This window comes from Grampus griseus (genome assembly GCF_964374135.1).
Source record: "Grampus griseus genome assembly, chromosome: 20".
Classification (NCBI taxonomy): Eukaryota; Metazoa; Chordata; class Mammalia; order Artiodactyla; family Delphinidae; genus Grampus; species Grampus griseus.
The window spans coordinates 16,218,411-16,234,791 of NC_139014.1; the positions used below are offsets into that span (position 1 = coordinate 16,218,411).

The window sequence follows — 16,381 nt, forward strand, 5'->3', positions numbered from 1 at the left end:
TAAAGCATCTGGGGGCAATTCTGGGGTGTCCTAGGACCCCCTGCCAGTTCTGGATGACCCAAGGTCCCTTGAAGCTCTAACACCGTGGATTCTGGGAGCATCATTAAAAGCCCGAGGGTCCAGGGACTGTCCAAGTTTCAGAGAGCCCAATGGTAAGCAAGAGAAGCCCTCCGCAGCCCAGCAGGGAAAGCTGCGACTTTCGGCCCCGCCTCGAGCCTGAGTCTGAGCCTCTGAAGATAGATGTCCCGGCCTGGGCGTGGCAGCCCTCTCTGCATGGGAGAACGGGCCAGTTTGTCTTTAACTCGTGTTAGGGTGTGATGCCACGAGACACAATGGAGACATTTTGCATCTACTTCCATTGAGAGCTCCTCCTGGGAATCCAGAGCTAGCTCATTCCTGCAACATCTGCCCCCTCCCTCCATTTCAGGTCTGCCATGAAGTCCTCTCCTTCAGCCACTGGGATTTACCCAGCTGTTCTGCTCGGGCCCCACCATCCAACAGTGAAAGGGTACAAGATTCCCAAGGGCAGCTCAAGTATCAGCCATGCACTGCGGCGTCACTCAGGCTCTGCGAATGGCCATTTTTCATGTGATGTAGCTGGAACGGTTTGTAACTTAGCCTAGATGTACCGGATTAACGGCTATCTCCTCCACCCTTACACAGAGCTTCTGTTTTATGGGAAGAGCTCAAACGACTGCTGAAAAAATAAATCATTAACACCTGTCTAATTGCCCCCCTCTTTTGTCCAGAGGGTAGTTAGTAAAGTTCAAATTGGTTCCGTTGGACTGTGTTTACAAAGACTCCTAGCATGAGGAGGTACACTTCCTGACAGGCTCAACCAGCTTTCTTGCAAATTCAAAAGCCCCTTTCTTTGGTCCTGGGAATTAGGATTGCCACATCAAATACAGGATGCCTAGTTCAGTTTTAACTTCAGATAAACAACAGATAATTTTTTGAGTGTGTGTCCCAAATATTGCATGAGACGTATTTAATTGTATTGGTTTCCCGTGGCTACTGTTAACAAATTATCACAAACTGAGTGGCTTAAAATAAGAGATATTTATTCACTCGTAGGTCTGGAGGCCAGAAGTCCAACCTCAGTGTCACTGGGCTGAAAGCAAGGTGTTGGCAGGGCCATGCTCCCTCCAGAAGCTCTAGGAGGAAATCTTTGCTTTCTTCTTGTAGCTTCTGGCGGCTGCAGGCGTACATATCACTCTCATCTCCGCCTCCATCATTACATCATCTTCTCTCCCATGTTTTTCATCTCTCTCTGTCTGGCTCTTATAAGACACATGTGATTGCATTTAGGACCCAGATAATACAGGAATCTCATTTCAAGATCCTTAATTTAATCATATCTGCAAAGATCCTTTTCCCAAATAAGGTCATATTCTCAGGTTCTGGAGACTACGATCTGATATCTCAGGGTGGGGGGGCATTATGTAGCCTACTACACTTAAAAAAAATTCTTCATCTGAAATCCAAATTTAACTAGGCATCCTGTGTCTTTTTTTTTTTTTTTTTGCGGTACGCGGGCCTCTCACTGTTGTAGCCTCTCCTGTTGCGGAGCACAGGCTCCGGATGCGCAGGCTCAGCGGCCATGGCTCACGGGCCCAGCCGCTCCACGGCATGTGGGATCCTCCCGGACCGGGGCACGAACCCGCGTCCCCTGCATCGGCAGGCGGACTCTCAACCACTGCGCCACCAGGGAAGCCCTCTGTGTCTTAACTTGCTAATTCTGGCAGCCCTACCTGGGCCTGAGCCACTCCTGAAATGGCTGGGATTTAAATGGTTTGCCTGAAAAGAATCTAAAAAAAGAGTGGATATATGCATATGTATAACTGATTCACTTTGCTGAACATCTGCAACGAACACATTGTAAATCAACTCTACTTCAATAAAATAAATTAAAAAAAAACATTTTCTTTGTCCCTGTCGGGGCGGGGCGGGGAGGGAAGCAGTGTACAGCAAAGTGATTCAGTTATGCATACACATATATATCTATTCTTTTTCAGATTCTTTTCCATTATAGGTTATTACAAGGTATTGAGTAGAGTTCCCTGTGCTGTACAGTAGGTCCTTGTTGGTTACCTATTTTATACATAGCAGTGTGTATATGTCAATCCCAATCTCCCAATTTATCCCTCCCCCTCCTAACTCTGCATCCAGGTCTGTGTGCAAAGGGGCCCACACCCCTCAGCTCCTGCCCGGAACCACGCAGCTAACCAGGTCTGTGCCCAGCACCAAGTACCACCAGGCACTCCAACTTTCTGTCTGCGGTGTTTTTAAGAATTTTCTTGAAGAAACACTTACTACTCACCCTGAAGGCAATTTATAGGCTGAAATGATCCCTGTGCCCGCCCCCGCCAAAAAACACAAAAAACAAAAATCCCAACAGATCAGAAACTAGGGCAGGATCTCACAGGTGGTATCTTGGCTTTATAGCCGGTGGTTTTTTTGTTTTTAATTTGGGGGAGAAAGTAGGAGGCAAGAACAGGACTGAGACCAGACTCTTGTTTTAGTTAGATGGAAGGGTGGCTATGGGAAGTGTATTTCAACACCATCAAAGTGCCCGGTGAGGTTGCGGCTTTAAGTAACGTAGTATGTGCAACCTCAACCTCGTGGCTGTCTGTCCCTCTCTTCCCTGATCCCCGTCACTTTTCCTGGTCCTAGAGCGTGAACTGCAGTGGTGTAGACCTGCGGGATATAGAGTGGACTGCTGAGTAAGGAGGACGGGGCAGTACCCAGGGGGCTTGGTGCCGCAGCTTTGGCCCCCACCCCTCCCTCCCTCCCTCCCCTCCCACTGTAACTCCCTCCCTCCCTCTCCTCCCACTGTAACCCGTTTTCCCTAACGGCCGGGGACTTGCTTCGGCGGCCCAGGGAAACCACTCACGTTGAATTAAATTTCTCCCTGCAGACACTGCCTGGGAACCTGAATGTCATCTTCCCTGAGTCTACACCCCAGGGCTCCTCTGGGGCCACATTTTCCAGGCTTTTGGTCCCATGTACCCCTCCATGGAAGTGTGGCAGGTGTGAACATTTTCCATGCTGGCAGAAAAATGAGCTTCACTATTTGGTAAGTGTAGACGCGCCCACGACACTAAATTTGGTTCTGCCGTCACCGCGGACATGAAGCAGCAGCCCAGTTTAGAGGCTAGCTTTCAGTTTAAAATATTTTCCCCGGGCTCGTATTACATATGACCCGATCACCGAGGCCGGAGGGCACGGCTTCTCCGGTCATTAGCGCTAAAGACATGTCCGTTGGCATGAAGGGTGGAACCATGCGGGGGCTCTGAGGGCATGGAGGCAGCAAGACAAGGTCCTGGACTGAGGCACCATCTGGCTCCCTCCCCAGCTGTGAAATCTCTGAACCTCAGTTTGCTCCTCTGCAAAATGAGGATGGTAATCCCTGCCTCGTAGGGGAGTGAGGGTTAAACGCAGCAATGTTTTTAGGAAAATAAAAGCAACCTGTTACTACCATTATTATCAGCATCTTCATACAGCAAAACTAATATGGAATAACAGTTAAGTTGGTCTGAAGTAAGGCAAAGCAACAATTATAGAATATATTAAAGGAAATGTGACTTCTGTTATTTTAAGTATATAGAACAATTGAACCATGTACTAGGAGGTGGAGAATGTACTTTACTTAAAAGGGTAAAACTCATTTGACATCAGCCTGTCTGATTTATTAGTATCCAGCTTCATGATTCCAGAGTAATTATTTTGAGCTATGTATGTGCTCAGCTCTGTGACTGGGCAAGCTCTGTGACCCAGGGGAGCAGGAAAGCCACACAAGACACAAGCCTTGCCCTCAGAGAACATACAACCTCTTGCACACACAGAAAGGCAAGAGGTAAAACCATTAAGCGTTAACCTCTGTCTGCAGTGCTGATGACTGCTGAGAGATGAAACGTGTAGATCTACGGATCTTGTTGAGTGCAGTAGCTGGAGAAGGCTTTCAGAGGAGACAGAGATTAGGGAAGGTCGGCAGAGGGGAAGGAGGAGGGGACATTCTCAGCAAAGGTACCATGGATGAGCTGGGGCAGAAAGAGCATGCTGTTTATGAAGAAGCCAAGAGGCAGGCTGGCCAGCGGTGGGACCGGACCCGTAGGACCAGACAGGGAGGCCAGGCCGAGGCATGCGGACTTGGGCAGGCAGCGAGAGGTGGGACGTGACTCAGCAAGGGACAGAAAAGGCGATCTTGGACTCATGCTTGGATGGGGCAGGGCAGAGGACAGGGCTACTCTGGGAAGAAGAGTTTGGCAATGGTCTGCAAAATGGACTGGATGTAAATTTCGGAACCGAACTTGGGAACAATCCATTATTGTTTCCACAATGATCCAAGGGTGAGGTGATAAGACCTACATTCCTTTTAGTGCTGGTGAGGAAGCACTGGAAAGGGAGGGGCAGGTCCAGGTGACATCTGGGAGGAAGGAAATGATGGTTAAGTCTGTTTCAGGAAAAGCAGGGGGAGCGGGGAGAAGAGTGTAAGACTCCAAGGTTTGCCACATGGGGACTTGAGGATGGCGGGTTCCAGTGACCAAAGCGGACAGGACCATGGTGGAACAAGGACAGCTTTGGGGAGAGCAGGGTAAACAAAGGTTGATGATGTGGGGACACCAGGTACCCAGGACTGATGCTCAAGGCCAGCCACTCAGTAGAACAGCCGGGCTGTTGTCAGGGTGGGGTGACACACAGCCCCTAAAATACTCCCCACTGTCCCCTTGCATGAGAAACCCTCCATTCCCAGAGCAAAGGCAAACAGACTGCAGCCCAGCCCCAGCTCAATTCAAGTTCCAAGTGCAAGCGTTCAATTAATGAGCCTTCACTATGCCTCTTGCTGCCAAACAGCCATCAGAATATTATACCATCAAAGTCAACTCCAGACCTTAATCGCTCTTGACCTAAACGATCCCCTGCACGTGCTAAACACAGTGGCAGGAAGAGGCTGCCCCGGGCATAATTAGAATATGAGATTCTGCACCAAGTCCCTGCTTGATTAGGAGGAAACTGAAACCCCCTGAGAAAACAGAAAGGCTCCCAGGAAATTAGTTCCCTCTGAAGGTCACAGCATAAGCCCAGGAAGTCCCACTGGCAGGATGGGCTATCATCTGAGGTCACACTAAAGGAACCCCACCCACTGTCCTGCACCTGGCTATCGGCTTCCCCTCCAAAGAAGGGGCAGATAAGACCAGGACAGGCTGGACTGCGGCCATCTGTCTATCCATCCAGGGCTCAGGCCCAGCTGACTGGGTGCGCACTCCTGGGAAGCAGTGTGCACCGTCTGGCTGGTGCTAAAGGAGAGAGGTAGCAGCAGCGGCTATACTGTTCCAGGCTCAGCCCAAGAGAGACTTCAGATCAGGTGCATGACTGTGGCTCCCAGGAGGCGTCCCCCACCCCTGTGGCACTTGTTTTCTGAAAAGCCCAAAGGAATTCTCCTAGATTGTTTCATTTCAGTTCTGTGATTACCCAGTGAGAAGAAAGACCACATTATTGTCCATTTTGAGAAGGAAGATTGAATAATCCCCATTTTACAGATGGAACAATGAAGGTTCAGGAAATCTTTTTTTTTTTTGGCCGAACCTCATGGCTTGTGGGATCTTAGTTCTCCAAGCAGGGATTGAACCTGGGCCCTTGGCAGTGAAAGTTCGGAGTCCTAACCACTGGTCCACAAGGGAATTCCAGGAAATCTTAATTACTGCCGCAACTGGTAGGTAAACAGGAAGATTGCAATTAAATTCAGGGCTGGGTAAGCCCAAGCAGTGAGTGATAACAGAGGCCCCACAAAATAAGAGGATGGCTAACTTCTGGAATTCAGTCTTGCTGGCAAGATTTATTGTTCAGATGAGGAGATGTTTTAAAAAGATTTTCACTTGGCCCAGATTGTCAACTTATAACATGAATCCTGTCGGTTAAAAAAATTTTTTCCCTGCATTTGCCATGAGACATCAAACATTGGTTCATAATTATTCATAGCACGTTAGTGACACTGAAAGGGATTTATTTCAGTGTATTCAGTCTGTATTAATACTCTGCAGGGAACAGAGCGCAGCCATCACTCACCGTGCTGCTAAGAAAGGAGGGACTTCAGAACTAAAGGGGGAAGAAATGCACCCAGTGGAGAGACACCCAGGAGGCATGTTATCCCCACAAGATTAACCCTGGGGAAAAGATTAAACAGGTTTAAAGAAGGTTCCGGTGAGTCTCTGAATGATCAGTCCTTTATTCAAGCAGGTTTAGGGATGTTCTGCAAAATCCTTCGTTTCTAAGCCAGCCTCATGGGGACAGCAGAGGCAGAAGTTGAACTGCTGTGCCATGGAGTGGGGACAGTGTAGAATTTCCCTGTTCTTAGGAAAAAGACAAGACAGAAAATGGATGGCAGAAGAGTTAGCGACTCTTCCAAAAGCTATTCCTGGTGATTCTTGGCAAGTGGCAACTTTGAAAGGGACAGGTTTCATACGAATCAAACCATTATTATCAAGTAATACCAATAACCAAACGAATATTACGTTGCCCCAAAGTAGCAGGTTACATGCAACTATTTTATTTGTATGTAGAACTTCTGCTTGGCTTATCAACATACGTTGACTTCAATTCTGATGCACGTCCAGTACCAAAGCTGAAAGCTGTTCCAGTTTTCAGCAAACCCAATATAAAAAGCCCAGACATAAAATAAATAAGGTAGTGAATATTCATGTTTAAATATTAAACCAAAGAGACTCTGTAAATTGTAACCTTCTTTTGGGCACTTAAGCCTTTATTTTTTAATTTTTAAAATTTTCATGAGCTCCAATTTGTCTATGTTTTCTTTTGTTGCCTGTGCCTTTGGTATCATATTTAAGAAATCACTGCCACGTGTAATGATTTGAAGCTTTTATCCTGTATTTTCTTCTAAGAGTTTTATAGTGTTTTTTTTTTTTTTTTGGTTGTGCCACATGGCATGCAGAACTTCCCTGAACAGGGATCAAACGCGTGCCCCCTACGCTGGAAGTGCGGAGTCTCAACCACTGGACCACTAGGGGAGTCCTTAAGCCTTTAGATTATTAATTATCCAATAAGCCTCTTTTTGAGATCATGGGAGAGGGAATGAGGTAACACAGTGGTTTGGTATCACTGTCCAATCAAGAACAACGGAAAATAAGCACCTCTGAAATGATCTGTAAATCAATGGTAGAACTGGATTTGAGCCAGGACAATTCTGTGGACACATAATTTAGAATTCTGGTTCTACTTCCGGAGGAAGGGCTGTCCTTTATCCTGGGTGAGGGGCACAGTTCTAGGATTCCATGAATTGGTCCTTTCTGCCACTTCCTTCTTGGCATTAGGCAGTGGATCACATCACAGGCGATTATGGACTCAGGGGTCTTCTAATATCCTTAATGTCCTGAAGAGGAGGACACAAGGATGAAAGCGCCTCCTGAGGTTCTTTGTAGAACTACAAGCTTAGGTCCCAGGACAACATCACCCAGCCTTCCCGGGAAACCAGAAAACTGGGCGATAGGCTGCAAGGAAAACCAGCAGCTGGGACCAGAGATAATTGATGTCCCTCTTCTCTTTGATGCCTGATTTAGCAGTGAAGCAGACAGGACCAGAGGGAGGCCGCCCATGAATGAAACATCATTATCAATGGCTTCAGATTTAATTCTAACTTGCTGATTTGAAAACGGCTTTTTAATTGTTGGATCTTGATCTAAAACTCCTTCACTAAGGGGAGTTAACATGGTAAAGGGAATTTAAATTTATGTTGAGTTTTATGGGGAGAATTTTGCAATGCCCCCTTTAGCTGGGATTCTAGGTGAATGAACACCAAGTGCCGTGCTAGTCCTGGAAGACAGGCAAGAGGTGCGGGGAAGACGATGCCCATCATTTACTTAACACAAAAGTCTCCAGAGCAGGCCCTCTCCTTCCTGACACCACGTAAGGAGCAGAAATGAAGGAGTGTAAATATTCAAGGCTGGGTCCACCAGGCCTGGTGTCCACAGCCAGGGCCTCCTCCTACCACCGCCAGCCTTCTAGGTCCATCATATTTGTTACGGTAGTCACACAACTTAAATGCAGTGCAAGCTGATGACATGCAAGTGTTACATGTAAGATGAATTCTGAAAATCATTCACGGACTCTAAGAAAATCAAGCTGAATACTTGGAGAGACTTCATAAAGGTGAGTAAATTTTTAACCATCAAATAGGATGTTAAAGACTGTGAAAAAAATAGTAAAACTCTAGAGAAACTCTGCATTCAGATTATACACCGTGTAAGCCCTCGCTCCAACCAGCTGGAAGTCCTAGACAATGCATTATGAGTGTTGCTTAGGCCAAAAAGACAAGGAATTCCAACCAGCTGACCCAAACACCAAAAGAAGGCCTGGGCCCTACAGCAAAAGATGGAGGAATAAATGCACAACTATCTGGTTAATTTAAATGTTTAAAATATATATGTATCATTTTTATGATCTTTTTAAAAATATTTTATTTATTTTTTGCTGCATTGGGTCTTAGTTGCAGCAGGCGGGCTTCTCTCCAGTTGTGGAGCACGGGCTCCAGCATGTGGGCTCTGTAGTTGTGGCGCATGGGCTCAGTTGCCCCGCGGCATGCGGGATCTTAGTTCCCCAACCAGGGTTCGAACCTGTGTCCCCTGCATTGGAAGGTGGATTCTTAACCGCTGGACCACCAGGGAAGTCCCTTTGATTTTCTGATTTAATGACTTTTTTAAAGAAACATGTATTATGATTCTCAGAATTCACTACATGGATAAGAAAGCTTCTTAAACCAGATTTATTAATTCAGATATAACTATGGCTATCGAATGCTTGGCGTTCCCTGGATTCAGAGCACGTTGAGTTTGCTTTATTTAACATTTTTTCTTCTTGACCCTCAGCTGCCACCATGAAGCCTACTTCTGAGTTTACCAAGTTCAGCACTGCTTCATTATTTCATTTGTAGAATCTCTCCTCCATTGTCTTCCATTAGTTGTTACTTTCTCAATCTCATCAGTGCTCACTTTTTATTCAATCGGTAAACTAGTAAGATCTCGGAACCGACCTGCTAAGCCAGGTCGCCAGTCCCAGGCTGGTGGGAGGGAGGGTGGTTCAGCTCAGGCTGGCGTGGACAGTACACAAGCTATTCCTGGCGTGTAGCAGATTTCAGGAAGGAAGAGGGCAGAAGCAGGGACAACAAATGACAAGTCACTCTGCTTGCCTGTGGCAAGAGTTCTGTTGTGTGCAGTTAAACGTGGGTGTGTGTGATTTTCGGGGGCTCCACTACCACCCAGACAACAGCGCCTGCTTCCAGGAAGAACTGCCTACTTCTATCTTGATCCCTACTCAGTGTAACAATGTATCTGTTCCAACTAACTCCATCACCAAGGTCAGTAGTTTGCACATTCATCCAATCACAAGGGTCTGCTCACAGGCTGCTGCCCACGAAGCCATTTAATGAGCAATTATTATGTGCTGAGCCCTGGGCCCTGGCCCTTAGCCCTGGGCTAAGCACTACCTCATTTAAACCCCACAGCAACTGTGAGATAGGTACCCCAAGTTACAAACAATAAAAAAACTCTCCAAGAGGCTAAACAACACAGCTTAGGCCCCGCAGTGAGTAGGGGAACTGGGATTTGCACCCAGGAGTTCTGATCCGAGGCCCCACCCTCAACCATTAGGCCAAACCTACTGTGTCTACATGCAGGACACTGCCCTGCACTGGGGAACCCGTCCAGAGAAAACCAGCATCTGCCCTCCAGGCATTCACAAACTTTCCTTGAATAGCTGAGGCACAAAATGCATTTCTTGGGGGTTAATTCTTAGCCTTCCTGATCGAGGCAAGCACAGAAATGTCGACAAAGAAAACACAATTTCAGATAATCCGCCTGGAGGTCATCCAAGCTGGCATTTTGTGGAAGCCGATTCCTACACCTACAGAATGTTTCCTAATCAAAGAATCCCCAAAGTTCGAAAACCACCCCGAGCTGGCCTCAAGCTCCCTCCCCACCCTCAGGTGGGGGCCATCTGTGCAAGACAGGAACCTGGCAGAGATGGCAGGAGCATGGCACCCGAGGCAGGGAAAGAGGTCTTGGACAGCAACCCCTTTGGCAAGGGAACAGAAGTGAGTCCGGCGTGTGTGGTGTGTGTCCGATCGCCCACACAGGCGCTTGTGGGAAGCAGCAGAATCGTAGCTGGGTGGAGTGGCAGTAAGTCCTGTGGGTGGAGGATTCCAGGCTGTCCCTCTACACCACAGTATAACGGAATATTTACTGCAGAGCCTGGGCCCCAGGAAGTGAGAAAAGCTCCCAGGCCCACCTTTGCCAAGGGAGACAGATTCTGGCTTGAGGTCCTTCCTATGCCCGCCCAACTCCTCTCACACCCACAGGCTCCGAGCTGGGTCCCAGTGGCAGTTACCAAAGCTTCAGCCTCTGAGGTGCAGAACCTAAGATGGAGAGCTAATGTCCCTAAAACTTCAGTGATTTGATCTTGAGTCTATGTCATGATCCCCCGATCTTGATTTCCAGACTTCTTTAAGACAGTCAGACCTGGCTGCTCCTTTGTGTGACAGAGCAGTCCTGAAATCCTGGATTTGGGGGAAGAGGTTTAAGGTCCCCAGGATATCTTCCCTGTTTTATAAACAGAATCACAGAGGTTGAGTAAAATCTCTTGTTCCACGTGTCAAGGCCGAAATTCCGAGCTTTAGGCTGTGCTCCAATTACAGACTCTTACAAAAGTTCACATGCGCGTCAGTGGTTTTGGAATTAGTATATTCCGCTGGGTCAATGTTATAGATCGCGCTGTGGTTCCCGCTAGCCCACAAAGGCCTATTAAGCCCACATGTAGCTGAGAAGGGGCAGGGGCTCCTGTCAGACACCCAGCTCCACCACTCACTGGCTGTGTGACCTTAAGTGAGTTACTAAACCTCTCTGTATTTCAGTTTCCCCATATGTAATACGGAGATAATACAAACTGCTACTTAAAGGGGTTGTTGTGAGGATCGAATGAGATCATCTCTGGGGAACACTTAGAACAGTGCCTCCAAGAAGATACTCAATGAATGTAAGATGCCACTAAGATGATGGTGCCAGGGTAACAATGTTTCTAGAGCAGGGCTTCTCAACCCTGGCACTTGTGACATTTGGGGCCAGATCATTCAGGCACCCTGGGCCTTGTAGGATGTTTAGCAGTATCCCTGGCCTCTTTCCACTAGATGCCAGTAGCACCCCTGCCCAGCTGTGAAAACAAAAAAAAATGTCTCTAGACATTAAAGTGGCCCCAGGGCTTGAGAACCACTGTTTTACAGGAAACCAGCTGAGAGTCCCAGCTCGAACATCGGATTCCTCTCCCTGCTGTAGCCCAGATGGTGAGGCTGGGGTTTTCCCTTCCTCTCACCTGCTGAGGTGGCCCTCCCATGCCAGCTCCAAGTCACTAGTGGAAGCATCTAGGCTGGCAAGTTAGGAATGGTCGGGCAGGTGGGTGTTTCTGGGGATGTGGAGGGGTTGGGGGGTCCTCTAAGTGGGATGATGAGAAGTGGGAGGAAGAAGAAGGAGCAGAGGCAAAGGGGGTTTCCCACCTCCATCCCTCTGACCTCCTGCAGGAACAGCACCTGCAGGGCTAAAGGTCGCAGGGCAGGGTCCTCCTCCCCCTGGGGGTGGAGTGTGGTCTCTCCCCTTTCCACTCTGCTGGCCAATGAGGGTGAGGTGAGCAGTGGGGACCAGGCTGTGGGGCCATAAGCAGCAGGAAGGGAGAAGGCAGGGAAGCAGTGGGGGAGGGGAGGGCATGGAGGTGCACCAAGGGGTACAGGCAGCTTTTGGGTGTCATTTTGACACAGAGCAGGGGACAAACTGGACTGGATTTGTCCCCAAAACTTCTTGATGCCATGACCTTGAATAAAGCCCTCCTCCCATTCTGCTTTCTTTCCACCACCTTTTTTAACCTGCATTTTCCCGTTTTATCCATTCATTTGTTAAATGAGCAGGGCCCAAAGACCTATTGTATGTCTAGCACTGTACTAAGCCCCTAGGGGTGCTTTTATTTATGAGTGATTCTTGATTTCAAGGTGAGAGGAAGGAAGGCAGTAATTAACTAAATAGAAAGCACAATCTAATTGAAAACTAACATATGTTCATGAACACAGCTGTGGAGCCACCCAAATCATATACATACATTTATGTACATAAATGCCGAGGGAAGGGAGAATAAAACAATTCCTTAACATTTTCAACCAATGGGCTTCATGAATTGATGTTAAAAGGGCAGAAGGAAAACTCAGCCTAAACAAAGGGCACCCCAATCCTACCACATCTGCAGGCTGCCACAGCTCTCAAAGGGCATGTGGGTCAAAGGGCATGTTCCACAGAAAGGACACTTTCCCAACTGGAATAAATCTGACCCTTCTTGAATCAAACTGATTGTAAGTTTTCCTCTTGTAATTTGTGGGAATAACCCTTTTCTTTTGTTCCTGTTGGGGGATCTGTGCCTGATATTAGAAACCACTCAAAGACGGGCGTGTGCAGAGGAGGTCGGACAGACACAGACTGTCATTCACCCAAAACCAGCATAACCAACACACACCTCCCGCAAATTGTCCAACGTTGAACGCCAAGAGCCAAGCTAGGTTACTGCAGTAAACACAAGCTGTTACAGAAGCAAATGTTGGTCAAGAAATTGATTAGCTTCAAGAGCCACTCTGAAGCGGGCTCTGGGAGAAGCATGTTATTAATTTATTTAGGGGAAGGTCTGGAGATGGAGGAATGGATAAGCAATTCTTATGTGGTAAACATAAGCAGCATCATAAAACACAAAAAATACCTTAATTAATTATGGTAGGAAAGGCATTCATTTCTCTTTCTGTCGTAGGATCGGTCAGTTGGAGGGACGGGGATCAGATAAAACTCAAAGCTGTCCTGTTGAGCCTGAGCGCGCGGTGGCCCAGAGGAGCAGGCGGGCATTCGCTGTCCCGGGTCCCACCATCCATCCCAACCCGGACCAGCCGGAGACTCGCGCATGGAGTTATGGGTCCGGACCGCCTGACGCCAAGTGGGGTCTCCCGGGACTTAAAACAGCCCCCACCTGCTGGAGATTCGGTGACAGGAGTCGATGGGAAACCCAGGCGCGGCGGCTGGTCCCAGCTTCAGCGTCGGAGCGTAGGCGCAAACGGGGCATCTCTCGCGTTCCCGGGTAGGAAGCCGTGTAATTAAAGCGCGCCCAGAGCCAGGGATGGAATTTCCCGATACGCGTACGAAGGACCGTCCCCAGGCCCCCGGGATTCCTCCGTTAACAGCCCCTCAACCCCGGCCTTGCCGACCAGAGAGCCCTTACCAAACCGCCAACACATTTCCAAAGAGTAAAATCGCGGATGCCGTACTGCGCTTTGTTCCCGGCACTGAGCTAAACGCGCTTGCCTCTGCCTCCCTCCTTTTCCCCCAACCGACAGGAGATGACCTCTCTGCCCCCGGTCCATCCCGAGCAGCGGCGGCCGCGGGCTCCCCGTTCCCAGGGCCGCTCTAAGACCCTCGCTCTCTCTGGTACCAGAATCTCCTGTCCAGCTCTATTGTGGGGAGGGGCGGGGAAGATGCTCGAATTGATCCTTGAACCTCTCCCACCCACCCGTGCCGAGCCCAGCTCTGCAGGGAGGCTCTGATCCTGAAGCCAAGAGAAGGTTCGGCTTGGCCCCGGGCAGCCTCTCGACGCCCAGCCGAGTCATTCCCGAATATTCAGATCAACCTGCGCGGCTCGAGAGGACGATTTGGCCCCTAAAATGCTCATCCCTCTCAGAACTGCGCCCCCGCACCAGTTTCCAGCGATAGAATTAACCAGAAAGCCGGCCAGGCTCCGGCTAATGGAAGGAGGGCGAGGCTCGGATTTGTTCGCCGGGGTCCGTACCCGCCTCTCTAGCCCTCCCTCCCCACCCCCGCCTCCTGGTTTCAAGGCGGCGGCGAACTCGGGATCTTAAGTGAAAATCCCGCACAGTTCTAAAATAATATTCGGCTATAATAATAAAAACACATGAGAGATGCCTATCTGGGTGGCTGCGGCCGCCGGAGTCCAATTAGAAACAGGCACGGGTTCAGGGTTGGGGGTGCGGGTCTCCCTCCAGCGTCCTCCAGGAGCCAGAAGGGGCGGCCCTGCTTGTCCCAGCGTTCTCCATCTCTGCTGGGAAGGGGCGGGGCACGCCCCAAGAGCCCGGGGAGCGTGTGGTCTCCATGACAACCTCCCCTCGGCGCCCCCCATTTCAGTCCTCCCGATAAAAATGGGTGTGGCCCGCAGCACCCGAGGAAACCTCACGGCCCCTCCTCACAATCTCCTGCCTGGCGAAGCAACAGGGCTTGAAGCGAAGCGGGGCCCCGCCTGCGAGCTCCCACTGGGAGTCACTGGTGCTGCTTGGTGGGCAGCCTGGTGGGGCATGGCCCCCGGGACGTTCCGGGTGTGGGGAGGGGCATCGATCCTTCGCGGCGACCCGCAAGGCGCGCGGAGACCTCGAACCCCACCCCTTCAGCCCCGCGGATGCTTTCTGGCGCGTGGCCCGGCTCTGGGAGGGGGCTGCGCGGGGTGACGCCCTTTCCATGCGTGCCCCGAGGCTAACTCGAGTTCCTCGACCCCAGCGAGCTCTGAGAGCTAACAAAGGGCTCGGAAATGAGGGGCAAAAAGCGGGAGGAGGGGTGGGAACCTTGGTTAAACATCCTCGTAGAATAAAAGCCAAAAGCCAGTGCTGGCAACGCAGATCACGTAGCCCTACAAACAAAGCATCGGGCCCCCGAGGAAGATTCCGAGTGAACGACCCCGGTGCTCAAGACCGCAGCAGCAAAATGCCAAGACTTCAGCGCTAATTGCGCTCCCCCCTTTAATGACAGTCCCCGCCCTGTCCTCCTAAGCCCAGCCACCCGGCTTGGCATGGTACTGTAAAGACGTGACACACCGCAAAAAGATGGCACCTCGCGTTCGGAGGGGAAAAAAGCAGGGGTGGAAGTGGGAGGAGGCAAAGCCTTCCCTCCCCCTCCTCGCCCACCCGGGTCCACACCCACTGCCGCAGTGAGGGGCGAGCACTGCGCGCCAGCCCCTCGCCTCCGGCAGGGAGCGCACAAGCCGGACGACCGGCGCGGAGCGCAGAGAATGGGGCCCGCCCCGAAATGCACCTGCAGCCCTTGAGCGGGTTGGTGCCGGGCTGCGGCTGTGTGCGCCCTCGAGCCGGGATCGGCAGCTGCCGAATCCTTCCACAACGCAAGGCCAGGTGACCCCTGCCTTTTCGAGCGTCCACCTTGGGATCCGCGCGCTGTCTTCTCTCGGGCACGGCGCTGCTTGCGTCTCGGTGCCAGGAGCGCGCAGGGGGAAGGGCGACTAAAGTGACAGCGCCGGGACCCCTCCCCATTTCTCCGATTCCACTCCCAGCCCTCAAATGTCCCCAGCGGGTTTCTGAAGGAGGAAATCGAGGAGAGGGTGGGCCACCGCCTTAAACCAAGGGCAGCGAAAGCCCCACTGGAATCGCTGCCGGGGAGGGGCTGGCAGGCAGTCATCTTTTCTAGAACCCGATCAATACCTTCCTTAGAGCTGATGGCAAACCGAGGCAGAGAAATTGGATTACAGGTTCGGTTTCGGGGGTCGTCACCGGACTCCCCTCCACCCCCCGACACACACACAGTCATACGCCCATTGCGGCAAAAGGCGGTGTTCGAGAGTGCATAGCAGCCCCCTCCCCCAGATCACCGCCATCCGCGCCCCACCCTATGGGCACAACATCTGACGGGTCCGCGAGAAGCGGGTCGTGTAGACAACCCCCCCCCCCTCAGGACACACACACGAGCGCGCGCGCGCGCGCGCGTGCATCCCTTGCATGGGTCCCTTTCCAAGTCGCCCCAATCCAGGCGCCGGAGCGCTGAGGGCGCAAGGAGGGGCCGCCGCCTTTGCCCCCGACCAATGCTCACCTCATGAAACCCATCTCTGAGGCGAGGGGAGGCGGCATGGGGTTGCAGGAGGGAGGACGGAGAGGCCAATTTCGGAGCCTCGCACTTACCTGATAGTCGACAGAGGGCGAGGACAGTAGAGGGAAGCAGAGGAGAAAGTGGCTGTGGTGTCGGTGGCAGGAGGTGGGCGGCGGCGGCGGCGCTGCTGCTGGTGTCTGAGCTGGTGGGTGGTGGAGACTGCGAGCGCGCGCACGAGCGAAGAGGGCGCGCTCCCGAGACCGGCGGGCAGCGCAGGCGCGAGCAGCGGGAGCACGAGCCTCCCGAGGGGAGGGGCGGGCCGTAAGGCCTCCGCGGGCGTGTTCTCCTCCGGCCACCAGTAGGCGCGCGAGAGAGCTCCAAGGATCGGCCCATCCTAGCCTCTCGGCTCTCTCCTCTCTGAGCTTCCCTTCCCGGGTCTCGCCTCCCTCCCACGACTTGGGCCGCGGCGCTGACCGCAATGC

At 51.1% G+C, this 16,381-nt stretch overlaps 1 protein-coding gene across 10 annotated transcripts in view; it reads right to left on the reverse strand.

Moving 5' to 3' along the window:
• Positions 1 to 16,113, reverse strand: part of MAPT (microtubule associated protein tau) — a 103,537-nt gene extending 87,424 nt beyond the window's left edge. For all 10 annotated transcript variants that reach the window (XM_082678543.1, XM_082678542.1, XM_082678539.1 and 7 more), the window contains exon 1: positions 15,992 to 16,113. The gene's annotated coding sequence lies outside the window, so the exon portion shown is untranslated. The remainder of the gene's footprint in view (positions 1 to 15,991) is intronic.
• Between the last annotated feature and the right edge of the window lie 268 nt (positions 16,114 to 16,381).